The following is a 7,592-nucleotide window of genomic DNA, read 5'->3' on the forward strand; positions in this document are numbered from 1 at the left end:
GCAGTGATGGTGCAAAGTTGATGTCATGAGGAAAAGTATGGCTTCATACGAAGCACGTGCACAACCTCGGACAGATGCTGCCAGCGTTTGGAGCAGTAAAGACTGTTGGGCACAACTTCACAATTCCCATCACTGATCCGGCGCAGAACTGTGTATGGTCCGAAGTTCTTCGCAGGAGGTTCTCAGATAGCCCCAACCGCCGAATAGGAGTCCAGACCCTCACCTGGTCGCCGACGTTGTACGTGACGGGTCTTTGTCGAAGATTGTAGTGTCTGGCATCGTAGTCCTGTTGCTCTTGGATGCGCAAACGCGCAAGCTGCCTTGCTTCCTCGGCGCGTTGCGTGAACTTCTCGGCACCAGTCTCGCCATCATCACAATCGTGTGGCAGCATCGCGTCCAACAGTGTTGTTACTTACCAGCCGTAAACGAGGCTGAAAGGTGTCCTGCGTGTTGTCTCTTGGCGAGCCGTGTTGCACGCAAATTGCTTGCTGTCCCGCTTTCCGCTTGGTATCGCGAAAAGCACTTTCCTCGACTCCCGGCGGTTGCTGCAACCGAATTCGGAGCACCCGGGCATTTACTTTCATTTTGTTTTAAGTCTGCGAAAGTTACATACGCCCTAAGTTACACACAATGCAAAATCCGACCTCATCAATGGCTCATACGCGCGGCGTGTGCGAGCGATGCCTTTGTCTGCGTGTCCGCTGCGGAGAGGCGTGGACCATCTATGGCGGTAAGTTATTACATGACGGCGACAGACCAATCCGCGTCGCAGCGGCGAAGAGAAAAGGGCGGCGGTACTTTCTTGGTTCCAGTGACGTTAAAGGCTCCTAGATTTACTGTATATGCTCTCTGCGGGAGCCGAGTTGCGCATTGGTCCGCTATTTTGCCCGCCACGCATCCGTGTTAACCAGAAAGGCACACCTCTTGAATAAAGGATACGGCGTAGCTCAGATGCCGAGTGTGCTTGCTCCTTCATTCCGCGAAGGTCAGGTGGCGCAGCGGGCGGCAGCGCACAGAGGCTCGCGACGATGGTGGCGCTGCGGGCGGCAGTGCAGGCCATAGAAACTCTATGGTGCAGGCGCAGCCGTGAAGTTGGCTTTCCCTCAAAAGGATGCTTTTTTATTGCGATAGCAATTATATGGACACTTCAACCGGATTTCTGCCGTCGTCGTCGCCGTCGCCGTGAGGTTCCCTATAGATAAAATCTGCGCCGCGCGCCGTATGCCCGAGCGGAAGCATGCGGGGACGCGCGCTATCACGGAGAGCGAACGCACTCAATCTCCCACGCGCAAGCAAGGAAGCGGGAAGCCAGCGCCGGAGGGAGCGGCGGGGGGGGGGGGGAGGGGGGCGCACTTCTACTCTGCCAACAACCGCGCTCGTCGCTCGCTCGCACCGTCGCTTATCTCCACACGGCTCTGACCTTTATGCTCCGTGCATTCGCCGCTCAGTTTCCGTTGAAGCGATAGACCGCACGTACCTTCGCCCGCTGCTGCGGCGTATGCGCTTGCTGCCAGCGTTTTGACAGTCGTATGCAGTCATTCAGTGTGATCTATTCATGTTTTTGCGCGCTCACACCACGCTTGTTCAATCAGTTAGTAATAGTCGGGCCACATTTTCCAACGCACGCTACACCTGCAATGCTGCCCGGGTCGGCAGCGCAGCGCTACAGGTGTGTCCCTTCGCACGCGGTGCCCACGGGAAGCGCTTCTCATCAACACCACCGTTTCACACGCGCCTTCTCGTGGTCATCGAGTCTCTCTTCATGTCGGCCTACTTACGCCGCAGCACACCTGCTTACTTAATCAGCTCATGTTTACTACAATTCATCTTGCTACCAAAGCCGCTCACCTTACTTCGTATGACATTTCTGTGTTGCGATCGCATTCATTGCTTCGCCCTTAAGGCGAAACTGTGACATTTTTTCAAGTTCGTCTGACAGCGAAGACGACATGCTGATCGACCTCGTCCAAAAACAATGTGGTGAAGAGCGGTCGAAAGTGGACAGGTTCGTTGAACGGGTCGTCAGGCGCCTCGACGACACCGGAGTGAGGAGATTATTTGGCTCCCCATCTTTTTGCTGCTAGAACTTGCTGGGAGCGGGACGCGGAAGCGCACCGCGCTGTGTTGCTGACAATACGCTCGACTCCCCGCGCGTGCGTTGCTAAAAACGAATACTTACTCGCCATAAAATCGTTCATTTCATCCACCGACATCGCCACATTATGTCTATTGCCATTAATTATAAAATCCATTGGTGTGTGCTTAAAAACAGGTATGTCGGAGCACGCAGTTTGACAAGGTTCGAGTGCTTTATGCGCATGCTCTGCACCTGCAAACAATAAAACGTGCGCGACGTTTTGCGCGCCAGGGTCAAAGTGGCGCTGCATGCAAGCCTCTGCACGGGGTGCACTTTTGTCCTCGATGTTTACCCTCCGCAGTGCGCCACCACCGCGGTGCACAGCGCACCATTCTGGTTTCGGGGCAACCCCGGGGCAAAGTGATCGAGGACGCTATAGATTACCTCTTTCAATTTGCAAACACCGGGGCAGTGGACGTCACGCTTCCCTGTGCCGCCGAGCGGGGGCGCGTTCGTCACCGTTTGACCGGTCTGAACACCGGTTGGTGTTGCCTCCAGCTTCTTGGCCCCCACGCTGGCGAAGTCAACGCAAGTGTGGTCTTGTGCCGGGTGTTTTTTCGTTGCCTTCTTCAAATTTAGTAACATTGCCGTCAACTGCGTTGCGCAGTGATCCCTATCCCTGTGAGTCCCAGCGATATATCGACGCAGCTCGTGCGGCGTATGCTCCCGCTGCAACTTGTGACAAGAATCCATTTTTCTCCCAAGATTGTTAAATTAACCATAGATTAGAAAGCAAAGAAAAGATGGCTGTAGCAAGCTAAAAACACGTCTTTTGTAACTGCCTCTTGAAAAGTAATCCCCAGTTGATGTTTGTTGCATAATTGTTCAAAAAGTTGACAGTCACTTAGCATGTGCTAAAGAGAATGAATGCGAAAGCGTTTGCGCTCACGAGCCATTCATGAAATTGCTTGACATTCTCATTTGAATGTGTTCTTAATTAATAGAAAATTCAATGAAATTCTGGCGTTTTATGTGCCAAAACCACGATATGGTTATGAGGCGCGCCGTAGTGGGGGACTCCGTGTTATTTTTGACCACCTTTAACGAGCCGTTACTTCCTATTGTTTTTTCCCACACGTCGTGGGTTCGAGTGCCTTAATTAACATTACATTAAGTGTGCCTAATGAACTCCCCAATTAACACCAAAGGTCCTGGGTTCGAGTGCCTTAATTAACTATTTTGAATAAATGTGCCTTAATACCAAAGGCACATTTATTAGGTACGGTGGAGTGCATTAATTAACTTCGCCTTAAATAACTCCAGAAGGTCGCGGTTCTATTCCCACCAAAGAACGTGGGCTCGGGTGCCCTAATTAATTCTTTTCTTAATTAACTGCGTCTCAATTAACGTTGCCTTCAGTAACACCAAAGGTCGCAACCCCAGCACTTCCGGACATCGCCTTTAGTTCACATCTTTTACACCACGTGACGTACGGACCTTTAAGATTCGAAATTCTCGCGATGACACACGAAGTGTACTAGACGATAACAGAATACATGTTTTAACAATAAAAGAAAAAAAATGTCGCAGTTTCGCCCGAAAGGCGAAGCATCGATTGCGATAGCAAATTAGTAGGGAGCTATTCGGAGTAGGGATAGTAGTTTTATCGGCTGAATAAACTTGGACACATTGGCTTACTAACTGAATTAACAATCGTGGTGTCAGCGCGCACAAGCAAACATGAATAGATCACACTGAATGACCACAGCCATCGACTGTGAAAACGCTGGCAGCAAGCGCAGGTTCGCGCGGTCTATCGCTTCAACGGAAACTGAGCGGCGAATGCACAGCACATACAAAGGTCAGAGCCGTGTGGAGATAAGAGACAGTGCGGGCGACCGGCACCGCCGGGCAAAGGGCAGAGGAGAAATTGTTGGCAGAGGAGAAGCTGCCCCTCCTCTCCCCCTCTTCCCGTTTCTTGCTTTCGCGTGGGAGATTCAGTGGCAAGATACGCCTTTGGTGCCAGAGCACAGCGCCGCCTCGCCTCCCTCCCAAACCCCTACGGCCTTTCGCGCGACGGTCGCGTTTGCTTTCCACCGTGCGTTCGCTCTCTGTGATAGCGCGCGGGGGAGTTCGCCCTCCGTGATAGCGCGCGTCCCCCGCGCGCTTTCGCTGGCGCATACGGCGCGCGGCGATGATTTTATCGCCCTTGGAATCTATACGGAACATCACGGCGACGGCGACGACGACGGCGACGCCGACGGCAGAACTCCGGTCGAAGTGTCCATATAATTGCTATCGCAATAAAAGAAAAAAAAAGACCACACCAACAGCTTTCACCGTCGAGCATGGACGAGCGCGAATCAGGAAGGGCTGATCTGATAACCGCCACGCGTATAAGACGACCGGCCAGCTAGTCTATTGTGGATCAGCATTTTGGCTGGTATTGATAGGCGTTTAGAGGCTCAACCCCGCTTCGAGAAAGCGGGTGCAGAATCTCGAAAGAGCGGCCTCCACCCCCTCCTTGCGTCTATGTTTTCCTCATCCAACTTATTGTCCGATCGAATTGTCGTGCGGCTTCACCGGGCGTCTTCAAAAAGCAAAAATGCCCCTTTGTCGCTTCAGTTTTGAAAACTGATTCTAAAAGAATAATGTAAGCTTTCTAAATAGTGGCGATGGGCGCATGTTTCAGGATATGCAGTCGCATGATTGACGCCCTTAATCTCGGTTGGCCTCGGTTTACGAGTCCATTTGCGCATTCGCGTGCAGGTGCCTGGTCGAGTTATGTTCACTGCCACAGAATTTCCGTTTTTCTAAGGCGAGATAGAACGCGCGGTTGTCGACGGGAGCGGACGCGCTTCACATCGACTCCTGCTATTATGCCAATCAACGCAGCGTTAATTTACAGTTACCGCGATATAATTGGTACCAAAGTGTGTGCGAAGGTGCGGGGCATCGACCGGTACCAGTTTAGACCAAGCGGTACGTGATTTTCTCGATTTACGAGGACTCTTCTCTGGTGCGGTGCGGACTTTTCGCTAAGCCTAACGTAGGCCTACCACGAGTACGCCCACCGGTCGTGACGGGCCCGGCCGCTAGGCCTAACCCGGCGACGAGTACGACCATGATGGCGTCCGAAATGGAAGTGGTCACGTCGATGGAAGACAACATGGCGTGAACGCTGAGCATCGGCAGTTTCAGCGGGCGCACGTGCATCGAAGTTCACGGAGAGGACATTACACCGGAAGAAGTCGAAGGCTGGTCGGCCTCCGGCAAGCGCATCAAGCAGATCATGGCCGGCAAGGAAAATGGTGAGTCCGCCACCATTACTCGCCAGTCTAGACCCAAGACCAGGGCCAGCTTTGCTAAGAGAGTTGCAGTTTCGGTAACGAAAGCGGCGAGGATGCCGATAGATATGCCAAAAGAAGACACCAAGTTAGTCATGAGACCACGTGGCGGTCTCAACGTAGTGAAAACGGAGGCTTCAATTATCATGTCGGTCGTCAGGACGGCGGCTCGAGTAACGAAGGAAGAAGCCAAAGCAGACACCATCTGCACAAACGCGTAGCAAAACATCATCGTGGTCAGCACCCCGGACGAGAGGCGCGCCACGCTGTACTCTAAGGTCAAAGCCCTTAACATAGGAAGTAAGACATACGAAATCAACGCCTACCGAACGGCGCCGGACGGCACGGTCAAGGGAGTCATCCGAGGTATAGCAGTAGACGATACCCCGGAGGAGTTAGCCGAGAACATCGTGAACCCCTACAACCTCCTAGCGGTGGAGGCGCACAGAATCGGCAATACAACCACGGTGATAGTACTTTTCGCTGGACAGAAAGTACCGAACTACGTCAAGTATGGCTCGATATTGGTCAAGTGCGCGCTTTACCGCAAGCACTTTGACGTGTGCAAGCAATGCGGCAGGGTCGGCCATAGAAGAGACGTATGCCCGAATACCAACGCCAAAGTGTGCTTCGGCTGCGGAATCGCGAACCCCAGAGAGGGTCACGAACGCGAATGCAAGCCCAAGTGCAAGCTATGCGGGGGACAGCACCCAACGGGCGAGAGGGAATGCAAAAACGAGTACAAGATGCCGTACGTGGTCAAGAAGCGGCAATGGGAACGCAAGATGGAAGCCATGCAGCAACAACCGGACCCGGAAAGCTCTCCGCCGCGACGAGCGTCGCCTGCCGAGAGACCCCGCGGGGAATCAAGAAGCGCGACAGCAGCCGCAAAGGGACGACAGCAAATAGGCAGGAGCGCCAGTCGCCGCAGACCGTCGCAGTCGAGGGAGAGAGGCTCCTGGGCCGACGAAGTCAAGGCAAACATGGCAGAGAAGAGACAACCACCGGCGCAAAACGCCGCGAAGAAGATCCAAGAAGCGAACGGGGTGGAGAAATCCTTGAGAGACGAGAACGAGAAGCTAAAGCGGAGAATCGCCGAACAGGACGCAACCATCAAGGAAATCAACGAGAAGCTAACGACATTGATTGCGATGCAGCAACAGCAGCTACAGCAGCCGACGCCCGCACAACAGAGGAAACAACAGATGACCGAGGACGAACCAGAGGTCGAGGTGGACCCGAGAGCCACGATAGCGGCAGGACCGGCTCCAAGAGGAGATCCATAGAGGGCGCCAAAGAACGAAAGATGACGGAGAGAATCGAAAAACAGGGCGACAGACTCGACCATCTTGAGGCGACCAGCAAGGTAACCAACGAACGCCTCACCGCGCTCGAGCAACGGTTCAGCAGATGACAACCAACATTCAGAGCACGATCCAGAACATGATAGCGCAGATGCAAACACAGCTACAGGCGCACATACAGGCACAAATGCAAAGTATGGAAGCACAGATCATCGCTAAACTGCAGCAATCATGGCCGGGACAGCACGCATAGCAGTAACCACACCGCCAGTGAGAGACCTCTTGGTCTGGCACTGGAATTGCAACAGCTTTACCGGCAAGAGAGCGGTGCTGCTGCAACACTTGCAGCAACAAACGAGGAAACCTGACGTAATAATGGTACAAGAAACACACAGCGAAGAGACACCGAGACTCCCGGGCTACCGGTCGCACGACAGCCCGCCGAGCGAAAGGGACACGTCCAAGGGCAAGGGCAGAGGAGTCTGCACCTTCGTTAGGAAAGGGATCACCTTCATGGAACACGAACTGATCGGCAGAAGCGCCATCGAACACTGCACGGTGGAAGTAATTACGGGCAAGAAGAGGAAGGAGAGCACTTTCCTGGTGAACGTCTACAGCAATCCGTCTCACGTACAACAGAAGTTCAAGGCACTACTTCACAAGGCGAGTAGAGTCGCGGGGAGCAATATGCTCCTAGTGTGCGGAGACTAACGCTCCGAACCAAGGCTGGGGCTACCAAAGAACGACGGTCAAGGGAAGAGAGCTGATGCAAGATGCCACCGACGTGGGACTGAACCTAATCACGGATCCGGTCTTTCCCACCAGGATCGGTACATCGGTTACGAGAGACACCACTCCGGACCT

General features: G+C 53.4%; 1 pseudogene; it reads left to right on the forward strand.

Annotated features, from left to right (window-relative positions):
• Window positions 1–5,204: 5,204 nt before the first annotated feature.
• On the forward strand, window positions 5,205–6,981 carry LOC125942858 (uncharacterized; annotated as a pseudogene).
• The last annotated feature ends 611 nt before the right edge of the window (window positions 6,982–7,592 follow it).

The sequence above is a fragment of the Dermacentor silvarum genome, chromosome 2 (assembly GCF_013339745.2).
Source record: "Dermacentor silvarum isolate Dsil-2018 chromosome 2, BIME_Dsil_1.4, whole genome shotgun sequence".
NCBI lineage: Eukaryota > Metazoa > Arthropoda > Arachnida > Ixodida > Ixodidae > Dermacentor > Dermacentor silvarum.